Below are 13,662 nucleotides of genomic sequence, written 5' to 3' on the forward strand. Positions count from 1 at the left end.
TCTTTCTTTCTTTCTTTCTTTCTTCTTTCTTTCTCGCTCTCTCTCTCTCTCTCTCTCTCTCTCTCTCTCTCTCTCTCTCTCTAACAGTAGTATTTGGTTTTCCCTAGGTCCCTGGCTATCTTGCCTTAGGTTCTGGGTTATCCAAGCAATGTTGGGTATGGCTTCTATCTCATGAAATGGGTCTTCAGTCAAGTCAGATACAGTTGATCACTCCAACAAGATTTAGGCTACCATTATCCTAGCAGATCTCAAAGGCAGAGCACTTTTGTAGATCAAAGGGTTTGTAGCTGTGGTTTTGTTTACATTTCTCCCTTGATAGCATACACAGTAACTTTTCATACAAAAGATGCTAGCACATATGGGTGAAGACTCTGTGTAGGTACTCCACTTTTATGTCATGTAGGTGTTGTCTTCAGAAATGGAGCCTTGCCATTGTAGAGAAAAACCTGGATGGTTTAGGAGTCCACATTGGTCTCCTTTAGTCAACAACTTAATTAGATATAACCTATTCCCAGTACGGGATGCTTTATTTTGTAATAAGAGATGTCCAGTTGGGGCTATGTGTCCTAGAGATTTCATTTGGATCATCTTCATGTATGCATCGATTTTAATCAGCTTCTACTGTTTCAGATTTCCATACTTCCCTTCAAATTAGGTTTCCATACTACTTTTCCTTAGTTTTACAATGCAACAGCTCTTAATTGTAGCTGTCTCTCTCCATATTCCTCCATTACCCCTCTCTTCTTTCTCCATCACTACTTGCTCTTCCAATTCCAACCCTTCATCTATCCATAGCTATTCTATTTCCCTTTCCTAGGGAGCTATATTTGCCCCTAACCCAGAGTACCGTACTCTATACTTAACCTCCATGGTTCTAAGAATTATAGCTTAGTTATTGACTAAAGAGCAAATGTCCATATATAAGTGAATACATACCATATTTGTCTTTCTGGGGCTGGATTACATCACTCAGGATGGTTATTTTCTAGTTTCACACATGTACCTGCAAATCACATGATTTCATTTCTTTTTAAATAACTGGATAATTCTCCATTGTGTAAACATTTCACATTTTCTGTACCCATTCAACTGATGAGAGATCTCTAGACTGTTTCCAATTTTTGGCTCTTATGAAAATAACAAAAATTAACATGGTTGATCAATTGTCTATAGTAGGATGAAGCATCCTTTGGGTATATAGTCAAGAGTGGTATAGCTGGGTCTTATGATACATCTATTTATGTTTTCCTGAGGATCTGCCACACTGATTTCTGTAGTAACTATGCAAGTTTGCCATCCCACCAGCAATGGATGAGTGTTCTCCTTACTTCAAATCCTCACCTTCATGATCTGTCATTTGTTTTATTGTTACTAACCATCTCATTGGTATAAGATTAAATCTCAAAGTAATTTTGATTTTCATTTCCCTAGCATCTCAGAGTGTTGAACATTTCTTTAAATGTTTCTTGGCCATTTAGTTTCCTCTTTTAAGATGTCTCTGTTTAGATTTGTACCTCAGTTTTTAATTGGGTTGTTTTATTTCAGACTATTATGAAATGTTTTATTTTCTTGATTTCTTTCTCAGTCTGCCCTTTGTATATATGAAGACTACTGATTTTTGTGAGTTAATTTTGCATCTATCTATGTTGCTGAAAATATCAGCTGTAGGAGATTCCCAGTGGAATTTTGAAGGTCACCTATGTTTACAATCATGTCATCTGCAAATATATTGACTTCTTCCTTTCCAAATATTATCCCCTTGAGCTCCTTCAGTTGTCTTATTGCTCAAGCTAAAACTTCAATAATATACTAAATAGATATGGAAATAGTGAACAACTTTTGTCTTGTTAATGAATTTAATGGAAATGCTCTGAGCTTCTCTCCATCTTATTTGATGTTGGTTATGATCTTGCTGTAAATTGCCTTTATTATGTTTAGGTATGTACTTGTATCTCTAATCTAAATTTAAGTTAATGTTGACTATGGTGTAAACTTTATGTTGAGGATGTCCCTTGCATCCATGAATTTTATCATGTCTAGGTATTGCATTTTTATCAAAGGCCTTGTGTGCATCTAATGAGATGATCATATGCTTTGTATCTTTCAGATTTTTTTTATTTGATGGATTATATTTATCAATTTGTATTACGTTAAACCATCCTGAATCTCTGGGATAAAGCCTATTTGATCATGGTGGCCAACATGCTTCTCTTTTAGCCTTGATTAGACTGTTCCCAGAAAAAGCCTACTGGAGTTCAGGGCAGAGATAAAGAATAAGTCAGGGCTTGGGGTAGGGAAGATTGGAGGAGAAGTTCTGTGTTATCAGCTGTAGACAGAGGCAGAGAAAAAGGGAATTATATAGCAGGTGCTCTGCTACAGAAATGAGGGTGAGACTGTGGGACTGGACATGGAGGTGAGGCGCGAGATGTGAAAAGCCACAGTTAGCTTAAATCCATCCCTGGCTAGGGTGTCCTGACGGTTCCCAGAGAATGCCTGCTGGAGTTGGAGCCTGGGAGAAATGAGTGTATGTGGGTAGGGGGAGGTGGCAGTGAAACACTATAGGTGGTTAAACAAGGGAGGCTGCAACAGGTGGTCTGCTACTGAGCTAGAGATGAGTCTAACGAGTTGGATTTGGAGGAAAGGATGGAGACGTGAAGATGGGCAGGGAAATCTACCTGCTTCCTACTTGAAGTAGACTAAGGGTATTAGGGAAAACCTGCTGGTGTTAAGGATTAGGATAATGGGATGATTTGGGGAAAAATGAAGTTTGGAGAGGAAACTCTGTATGCCCCATTAAAGATGGGGCAAAAAAGGACAAGGCAAGGCTGCATCCCATGGTCTGCTACAGAGCTGGAGAGAAGACTTAGAGGATGGATTTAGAGAAGAAGAAAGAGAAATGAAGATCTTCAATTAGCCTACCTGCTTTCCCTGACCTGCATTCAGTTAGTGATTATAGGGTTCATCCTATATAATATATGGCAAACTGTGCTTTGGCCATGCCTGGCCAGCTCACTGCTTTAGTTTCCAGAAGCAAATCTTTTTTTTTTTTCAAGACAGGTTTTCTCTGTGTAGCCCTGGCTGTCCTGGAACTCACTCTGTAGACCAGGCTAGCCTTGAACTCAGAAATTGGCCTACCTCTGCCTCCCAAGTGCTGGGATTAAAGGCATGCACCACCATGCCCAGCTTCCAGAAGCAAATCTTAACATTTCTTTCCTTATACTCTCCTGTAATCCCCCCAAACGCTTCTGAGTACTTGTTACTAGTTTTTCAAACTCTCACATTCTAAGCACTGTTTGTACATTTCTGCTTCTCTCTAATTTCACCACCAGTGCCATAGTTATAGTCAACTGGCTTTCCCCTCACCTATGCTGATTTTTGGCTAAGCCTTTCTTGCTGCCTGCAAAGCCCTCCTTCTAGTGGTGGCCAATAAAATGTTTTTAAATACAGGATTCTTACTTCAACTCCAGATGATGACTCTGCATTAGCTCTTGTTTGTCAGGATACAAACAGAATCATACTCTTTATGCTGTCTTGACTGATCTCATAATTGTATATATAGTTTTACCCTTGTCTCCTATATATCTCATCTTATTATACTCCTCATAGTGGGTCACTTTTTATTTCCTCAGATTCTTCCAATACCAGGGCCTTTGCACATTAACCATATGTAATATTTTTATGCTTTCCTAAATCCTTATATTCCAAATCACTAGAAACCATCTTTATACATCTTTCAAGTTTCAAAAGGGCTAAAAATATTTAAACTTCCATAGACTTCTACTGCTCAGCACATTAAGAAAAAACTGCTTAACGTTTACCTCAGAATATGCCTCCTGCCCTAAGTCTGAAAATATTTCATACGAAGGCAATGCTTATATGAGGTGTTTCTGTGGGTAGAATTCATCATCATTGTAGGTTGGGGGAGGAGTTGCAGAATATTTTTACTCTCAGGTTCCCTGGTGTTCTCTCGGTGTATTTGGATAATTCACATCCCCACTGGTTACAAGATGTTGCTTTAATATAATGCCAGAGATCACCTTTTGCTTTTTGAACCAAAAGGAAATGTAGGGTAGACCTCTCATATCTTTTCATTCTGTCATGGGAGAGAGAGGCCCTACACACCTGTGTCCAGAGATGCAAAAATTTGGTGTATTGCAGTGCACTTCTGGATCAAATGATGTCGTCCAATAGGAGGCTTTTCAGTCACTAGAGAATTTGAAGGATCAGAAGCAAGGATCTCTTGCCATTCCCATAACTTCCTGAGGTAAAAAGTGAAAAATTCGAATAGCAAAGCATGGGGGCAACCAAGGAGGTCAGTTAACCCTCCCCAGCTTGAACTTAAGGCAGCAAGGTATGTATGGACGTAAACCAGACAACAAGAAGCTGTCTGGCAAGTGGAGTGTGCAGCTACAAAGGTAAACAGTATCTTTCCACTGACTTGTCCTTAGATGTAGGACATGAGCAGGCAATTGCTTACAGCTTTAAGCAAAAATCCATTTCATCCATAAAAATGACCTAAACCAACATCATAGTCTGCCTTATTTTCAAACTTTTTATGATTTTGTATTAAGAGTTTAATTCCGTCCTTGATAATCTGTCTTAGAATATAACATCCCACAAAGCCAAACATTCTTGCTCTCCTGAGCATATTCTCTGGTTATATTTAATCCCATTTTCCACCCACCACATAGAGGAAAGCTTCACTCTCCTAAAAACCTTACCCATGATTACAGACAACTGGCCAGCGCTTACCTCTTCTCTACACAGACCAGCTCAGCTTTACATCTCTCCCTACGGAGCATTGGTTCTGTGGTGTTCGTGCATTTGTGCAGATCCCATGTGCTTGTTAGGGATACTTGGTGGCGTTTTGTTCTTCGCTGTGTTTCTTGTTCTTGCTCAATATTCAGTCTGAGGGAAACTTCTCCACGCAGAGGCACACACTGGATGAACTAGAGGGAACCTCTCAAGTGTCAGGTAGTAGGTGTAAAGATGTTACTTTAGGGCTATTCATTGACTTTAGAAGGCAACCTAGTGTCATTGAAACTAAAGAGAAACTCCAGCACTTAGCCTCACTCTGAAAGAGCCAAGGTTTGCTTAATGTTTAACCAACTGGTCCTTAAATGTAAAGGTGAAACGTAAAGAAGCAGTTATGACTGATTCTTTCACAAACTCCAACAAGAGACAGATCACTCCAGAGAGAGGAGGAGACATACAGAGAAGAAAGGATATAGGCTTGACTATGTCTTAGAGGAAAAGAACCTATGGAAAACAAGAAATGAAGGCAAGCATTACTTAAATAACCACCTAAGAAAAAAGCAGAAAGGCTGGGGATCAGTTTGGTGGGGACACTCTGTCCTTGCTCAGCCATGAGGGTCTAAGTTCACTTCTCAACACTCACATTAAATAAAATAAAAAGCCACACAAAATTACAATCCCAGGACGCCACAGGTAGTGACAGGAGGACCCCTGGGCCTCACTGGCCAGCGACCAGTGAGCCAGCTAGCCTCTCTCCAGTCAGACAGTGACTCAAAGAGTAAGGTGAATAGCCAGTGGTGGTGGTGCACACTATTAATCCCAGCACTCAAGAAGCAGAGACAGATGGATTTCTGTGAGTTCAAGGCCAGCCTGGTCTACAGAGCTAGTTCTAGGACACCCAATGCTACACAGAAAAAATGTCATGAAAAAACAAACAAACACAAAACAAACAAACAAATACCAATGAAAAATAAATAATGAAAAAAAAATAAGGTGGATAGCTTCTACCATTCACCTCTGACATCCACAGCACACCTAAACACTTGCTTGTGTGCTAGAACATAACATATGTGGCCATGCCTTCACATACACACATACAGACACACAAAAAATAAATTTAAGAGAAAGTTTTGAGACAAAGACTGAGCTGAGGTACCAAGTTACAGTTAAATGGGCCTGGGATGCTCCAATAGCAAAACTCCTCTTGTGTTGTTATGACTACATGACATGATTTAGCTTCTCCTCAGTCTCTGACTGTACAAGCAATTCATTTAGGCTGCCAATTTCCTGGCACTGTTGTGGTGGAAAAACCCCAATGCCATGTTTTTTTTTTTTTTATAATTATTTGCTACACATCCATGGGTACCCACACCTATATCCACACACCCAAATTCAGATACAGATACAGATACATATATACATTTTAAAATAACAACATAGGGATTTTTTTAAGATTCTACATAGAATAGAAAGTATGTACTGCATATCTATTTGTCTTTCAAGTATGCTTTATTATTTTAAATGATCCCCAGTTGCATTTCTTTTGTTCTCTGCAAAATAATTGTGTTCTTCTTGTTCCTCTTCCTTGTCCTCCTCCTCTTCCTCATCTTCTTTTCTTCTTCATTGTTTTGAAATAAGGTCTTACCCAGTATGTCACATTGGCCTTCAATTTGCTATGTATCATAGGCTACCTCAGCTTCAAGAATGTAACACCACACCCAGCTGACTTTCTTCTTCTTAATGGTTGAATGTTAATCTGTTGTGTGTCTCTCTTTACATACACACATACACAAGCACAGAGGGAGGAGGGAGAGAGAAAGAGAGACAGAGAGAAGGAGAGAAAGGAGACTTGTGTTTTCTTTATTCGTGTGTAGTTAAGAACCCAGACTGATTCTAAAACTTAGCCACTGTGAGCAATTCTACAGGATACACAGGTATGTGTATTGTATGTTGGCTAAGATTCCCTTGGCTGCAGAGCCAGGAGTCACGTAACTGTATCATACAGTGGTGTTCTAGGTTTGGTTGGTTTGTTAGCTGGTTGATTGGTTTTGTTGTTTTGCTTTTGTTTTTGTTCACTCTTACTTCCATCGTGGCATTAAGACTCTCTATTCCCACTCCCCACCTACAATATCTGAGGTTCCTTTCTTCACTACCTCAGAGTATGTGCTGAGTTTTAAAGTGCTTCATGTTCGAATCACTGTGTTGTTTCTCACAGTCTAACATACACGTTAGCTCAGCTCACAATTGTGATTTTACTTTTGAGCGTTTATATTGTAATTCATTATGTGTCATATTATAGCTTTGATTTCTTTGTAATTCACAAACTTCTTTCATAAAGTATACCAATAGTCTAGATTCCCCTAATTTTTGCCCCCATCCAGTGAAATCTGCTATGCAAATTTCAGCTCCTGATGGCCTTATCCTTTGGGATTTTTTTATTTAATGGGTGATATCAAAGCAGAAGCTGTAATTTGGAGTAAAGTGAAAGCAAATCCATTCTCTTCAGCTGAATTTTAATTAGTAAATAAGACACATTAATGGTTTTCATCAAAGGTTCAAGGAGAGAATAAAAACACAAAGACGTTTAACAGGCAAAGGATTCTATAAGGGATCTCACTTCTGGGACTATAGGGTGGTCTGCCTTTCATTTTATTTTTTCTTGTTTTGTTTTGAGAGGAAATATTCAAAAAGAAAGAGAGGCTAAATGTTCCTCATATAATAATAGCACATACATCACAGAGTTGCTAAAGGCTGTAGTACCAGGCTTAACAGACTTGCTTTGCAGCAGAGTTGCTTATCAATGAAGCGTGTATGCAGTCTAATTAACATAATTGGAATGACTATAATTACACTATCATTTTGTTTGCTTTAGCACATTCTGTGAAGGTATATGGATAGCAATATTTACTATTAAAATATTAGCCCCTCGCTGCATGCTGTTTATTTATTCTACCTTCTTCTGTTTGTTCTACCTTCCTTGGGGTGATGCCCTGGTATTCAAAGGTGAGGAAAGGGTTAAGCCCTTCAAGTACTGGAGGTAGAAGAAAGAATACAATGAGACTAATCAGGACCCACACAGCAACCATAGCGATCCAAGGGTGTGAGCAGTTTTGAAATCACAATGGAAAAATTGTCCTCCCCAGCTCAAGGCACTCAATCTAATAAAACGATGAAGGGAATTGATTTCAAGCAGAATGCACTCCTTAAAGTTGGTTCTGCTCCGTTTTAAACAATCGAAACAAGTTACATCCTCCTTTCAAAAACCAAGAATACAGTTAGTTCCTCAGGCCTGTGAAACTTACACTGAGATACCCATTACTAAAGCAGCTCCGAAAACTTCTATTTGCTTTGACCTTTTCATGTGAGGCTATAGTGAAGTGGGAAAATGTCCACCTCTAGTCCTGCTCCTCAGCCTTGCTTTTAGACACACGGCGGAGATACTTGCTCCCAACATCTCCACAAAACCAGGCTGGAGCTGAGAACCTCACATTACCATAGTCACCATTTTCAGTCTTCAAAGGAGATAGCAGAAGGCTCGATTTTCAGAATCAGCTTTATGGCACTGAAGAGGTTACGCAGGTGTTTTCTGTTTTTGAAGCTTCCTTTTTCGTGGTTGTTCTCAGAGAGAAGGTATGGGCTCAAACATTCCTGTTGGTTTCCTACTGGAGGCGTCAAGCCAAGGCAAGCAGCTGCCGGTGTCACATTCACAGCCAATGAGTGTAATATCTGGGTTTTCATAACCACTCGTTTAAAGAGCACAAACAGAACACAGTATAAAGATCAATAAAACAGGGGGAGGTGTGCTCTGTGCCCTCTCATCCCACTGAGCTCTCTGAATGACTCCACAGCCTCCTGCCTACATTTCCTGAGCTTCCTGTTAGGCACCAAAAGTCATTGAAAGAGCTGCTAATGTGTGCACTCTGCCTTAAAGGTACATCACATGGTCTCCACCCGGGGTTCAGTGTGTGGATCTTAATCTTCCACCAGATGTTTTTATTTACTAGTTGTTATTTAAAATAGCTTGTAGTGTTCTCTTATTTCATTCTGATCTCATTCCATTTGGAAGTCTTTAAGCAACAACATGTGTACTCTTGAAGCAGAGACTCTGCAGCAGTAATCAGGGCTGTGAAAGTGTTTTTGTGAAAGCTGCACAGAACCAACCGACTGCACGAACATGTTGAACACCATTTCACAGTATTCCTAAGTGGTGAATGCAGTGGAAAGATTCCAACAGAGAGCAAGCACACTGGATGTTGTCGCGATCTGGTTGAAGTGCCCTTTTTTCATTCCTATATCTACCCAGCATCTCTGAAAGTAGGCAGCTAATAGCTTGCAGCTCCCTTTTCCCCAGAGGGTTTTCTTAAGCTGAATTAAACAGGAGTGTTCTTCCTGAAGGAAGGTTATGCACACATACACCAGGGCAGTCTGCTGTCAATAACTGAGCAGCACAAATCTGAAGTGCTGCCCCTTCCCCAGGTTCCTGTTAGAGCAGGTCATAACTGAACACAGGCTGGGTGACATTCTTTCTTAAATCTTTCATCCGCTTTAATTCAACTCCCTCACAATCATTCGTTAAGAAGATGCATTCCAATTCCTAGTCTGTCTCTTATGAGTGCAAGCGAAGCATGTGGGGATACTAAATAATAAACTGCAAGAGCTCCACATTTATAAATGAGTAAAAAACACCGTCTGTACTTTGAAAAGAGGGCAGTGGTTACAAGAATAGATGAAGATGGTGGCACTGAAGAATTTGTCTTTGCTGAGTTTACTGTGTATCTCTAGCATCAAACTCTTCGGCCCCAACCCCATCCACACTGACTAGTGACATTACAAGGTACATGTTATCATTTCTAACTCTTGCTTTTGTAGTTGATGAACAAGGAAAAAAATTGGAGTATGTGATGATTGTCTGGAGGCCATAATGCTAGTCATTGAAAGTGCTGAGTTTGCAGTTGGCCTGAATTTCAGTCCAGGTCCCCTGTGTCCTATGTAGTATACAGAGAGAATTGCCTCCTGAAAACTGTCCTCATGCATACTGTTGCAGATACCTGCACACGCACACACTATATTAAGAATTGAAAATGCAGAATTAAACCTGGTCACTATCTCACTATGTAACTAAATGAATTCTAGAACTTGGAAAGCTAGATAGTAAAAAAGCAGAACATGAAACTCTGCAAGGTAACTTAGGTAACTGTTTTGTCACTGTGGAAAGGATTTTACAAATAGTTCCTAATTTTTTTATTGGATATTCTCTTCATTTACATTTCAAATGCTATCCTGAAAGTCCACTATACTCTCCCCTCACCCCACACTGCTCCCCAAACCACCCACCCACTCCCACTTCCTGGCCCTGGCATTCCCCTGTACTGGGTCATATAGTCTTCACAAGACCAAGGGCCTCTCTTCCCAATGATGGCTAACTAGGCCATCTTCTGCTACATACTCAGCTAGAGACACAATCCCTGGGGGCACTGGTTAGTTCATATTGTTGTTCCTCCTATAGGGTTTAAGACCCCTTCAGCTCCTTGGGTAGTTTCTCTAGTTCCTCATTGGGGACCCTGTGTTCCATCCAATAGATGACTGTGAGCATCCACTTCTATATTTGCCAGGCACTGGCATAGCTTCACAAGAGACAGCTATATCAGGGTCCTTTCAGCAAAATTTTGCTGGCATATGCAAAAGTGTCTGGGTTTGGAGGCTGATTATGGGATGGATATCCAGGTGGGGCTCTCTCAGGATTGTCGTTCCTTCCATCTCAGCTTCAAAATTTGTCTCTGTAACTCACTCCATGGGTATTTTGTTCCCCATTCTAAGGAGGAATGAAGTATCCATACTTAGGTATTCCTTCATGAGTTTCATGTGTTTTGTGTTTTGCAAATTGTATCTTGGGTATTCTAAGTTTCTAGGCTAATATCCACTTATCAGTGAGTACATATCATGTGAGTTCTTTTGTGATTGGGTTACCACACTCAAGATGATATCCTCCAGATCCATCCATTTGCCTAAGAATTTCATAAATTCATTGTTTTTAATAGCTCAGTAGTACTCCATTGTATAAATTTACTACATTTTCTGTATCCATTCTTCTGTTGAGTGACATCTGGGTTCTTTCCAGCTTCTGGCTATTATAAATAAGGCTGCTATGAACATAGGGGAGCATGTGTCCTTCGTACCAGTTGGAACATCTTCTGGATATATGCCCAGGGGAGGTATTGCTGGATCTATCGGTAGTACTATGTCCAATTTTCTGAGGAACCACCAGACTGATTTCCAGAGTGGTTGTAAAAGCTTGCCATCCCACCAGCAATGGAGGAGTTTTCCTCTTTCTCCACATCCTTCCCAGCATCTGCTGTCACCTGAATTTTTGATCTTAACCATTCTGACTGGTATGAGGTGAAATCTCAGGGTGATTTTTATTCACATTTCCCTGATGATTAAGGATGCTGAACATTTTTTTCAGGTGATTCTCAGCCATTTGTTATTCCTCAGGTGAGAATTCTTTGCTTAGCTCTGTACCCCAATTTTAATGGGGTTATTTGATTTTCTGGAGTCCAGTTTCTTGAGTTCTTTGTATATATTGGATATTAGTTCCTTAGCAGATTTAGGATTGGTAAAGATCGTTTCCCAATCTGTTGGTGGCCTTTTTGCCTTATTGATGACTGTGTCTTTTGCCTTACAGAAGCTTTACAATTTTATGAGGTCCCATTTGTCAATACTCAATCTTACAGCACAAGCCATTGCTGTTCTGTTCAGAAAATGCTGTCTTTTTTCCACTGGGTGGTTTTGTCCTTTGTCAAAGATCAAGTGACCAAAGGTGTGTGGGTTCATTTCAGGGTCTTCAATTCTATTCCATTGATCTACCTGTCTGTCATTGTACCAGTACCATGCAGTTTTTATCACAATTGCTCTATAGTATAGCTTGAGGTCAGGCAAGTTGATTCCAGGAGAGGTTCTTTTATTGTTGAGAATAGTTTTTGCTATCCTAGGTTTTTTGTTATTACAGATGAATTTGCAAATTGCCCTTTCTAACTCGGTGAAGAATTGAGTTGGAATTTTGATGGTGATTGCATTGAATCTGTACATTACTCTCAGCAAGATGGCCATCTTTATTGTATTAATCCTGCTAATCCATGAGCATCGGAGGTCTTTCCATCTTCCGAGATCTTCTTCAATTTCTTTCTTCAGAGACTTGAAGTTCTTGTCATACAGATCTTTCACTTTCTTAGAGTCACACCAAGGTATTTTATATTATTTGTGACTATTGTGAAGGGTATTGTTTCCCTAATTTCTTTCTCAGTCTGTTTATTCTTTGTGTAGAGAAAGGCCATTGACTTGCTTGAGTTAATTTTATATCCAGCTACTGCACTGAAGCTGTTTATCAGGTTTAGGAGTTCTCTGGTGGAGTTTTTAGGGTCACTTATATATATGATCATCTGCAAATAGTGATATTTTGACTTCTTCCTTTCCAATTTGTATCCCCTTGATCTCCTTTTGTTGTCNAATTGCTCTGGCTAGNACTTCNAGTACNATNTTGAATAGGTAGGGAGAAAGTGGNCAGCCTTNTCTAGTCCCTGATTTTAGTGGGATTGCTTCAAGTTTCTCTCCATTTAGTTTGATGTTGCCTACTTGTTTGCTGTATATTGTTTTTATTATGTTTAGGTATGTGCCTTGAATTCCTGATCTTTCTAAGACTTTTAACATAAATGGGTGTTGGATTTTGTCAAATGCTTTCTCAGCATCTAATGAGATAATCATGTGGTTTTTGTCATTGAGTTTATTTATATATTGGATTACATTGATGGATTTCCATATATTAAACCATCTCTGCATCCCTGGAATGAAGCCTGCTTGGTCATGATGGATGATTGTTTTGAGGTGTTTTTGGATTCTGTTAGTGAGAATTTTATTGAGTATTTCTGCATCAATATTCATAATGGAAATTGGTCTGAAGTTCTCTTTCTTTGTTGGATCTTTGTGTGGTTTAGGTATCAGAATAATGGTGGATTCATGGAATGACTTGGGTAGAGTACCTTCTGTTTCTATTCTGTGGAATAGTTTGAGGAGAGTTGGAACTAGGTTTTCTTTAAAGGTCTGATAAAACTCTGCACTAAACCCATCTATTCCTGGGCTTTTTTTTTTTTTTGGTTGGGAGACTATTAATGTATTAATGACCACTTCTATTTCTTTAGGAGATATGACACTGTTTAGATCGTTAATTTGATCCTGATTTAAGTTTGGTACCTGGTATCTGTCTAGAAAATTGTCCATTCCTCCATGTTTTCCAGTTTTGTTGAATATAGCCTTTTGTAGTAGGATCTGATGATGTTTTGTATTTCCTCAGGTTTTGTTGTTATGTCTCCCTTTTCATTTCTGATTTTGTTAACTAGGATACTGCCCCTGTGCCCTCTAGTTAGTCTGGCTAAGAGTTTATAAATAAACTCTTGTTTATTTTCTCAAAGAACCAGCTCCTAGTTTGGTTGATTCTTTGTATAGTTCTTTTTGTTTCCACTTGGTTGATTTCAGCCCTAAGTTTGATTATTTCCTTCCATCTACTCCTCTTGGGTGAATTGACTTCCTTTTTATCTAGTGCTTTTAGGTGTTCTGTCAAGCTGCTAGAGCATGCTTTCTCTAGTTTCTTTTTGGCAGGACTCAGAACTATAAGTTTTCTTAGGAATGCTTTCATTGTGTCCCATAAGTTTGAGAGTGTTGTGGCTTAATTTTCATTAAACTCTGAAAAGTCTTTAATATCTTTATTTCTTCCTTGACCAAGTTATCATTCAGCTTCCATGTGAATGTTGGCTTTCTATTCTTTATGTTGTTGTTGAATATCAGCCTTAGTCTGTGGTGATCTGATAGGATGCATGGGATAATATCAATATTTTTGTATCAGTTGAGGCCTGTTTT

At 39.4% G+C, this 13,662-nt stretch overlaps 1 long non-coding RNA gene across 1 annotated transcript in view; it reads right to left on the bottom strand.

Annotated features, from left to right (window-relative positions):
* LOC110292103 overlaps positions 1-13,662 on the bottom strand; it is a 62,027-nt gene that overhangs the window by 25,632 nt on the left and 22,733 nt on the right. The window lies entirely within an intron of this gene.

This window comes from Mus caroli, chromosome 4, assembly GCF_900094665.2.
Source record: "Mus caroli chromosome 4, CAROLI_EIJ_v1.1, whole genome shotgun sequence".
Lineage (NCBI taxonomy): Eukaryota > Metazoa > Chordata > Mammalia > Rodentia > Muridae > Mus > Mus caroli.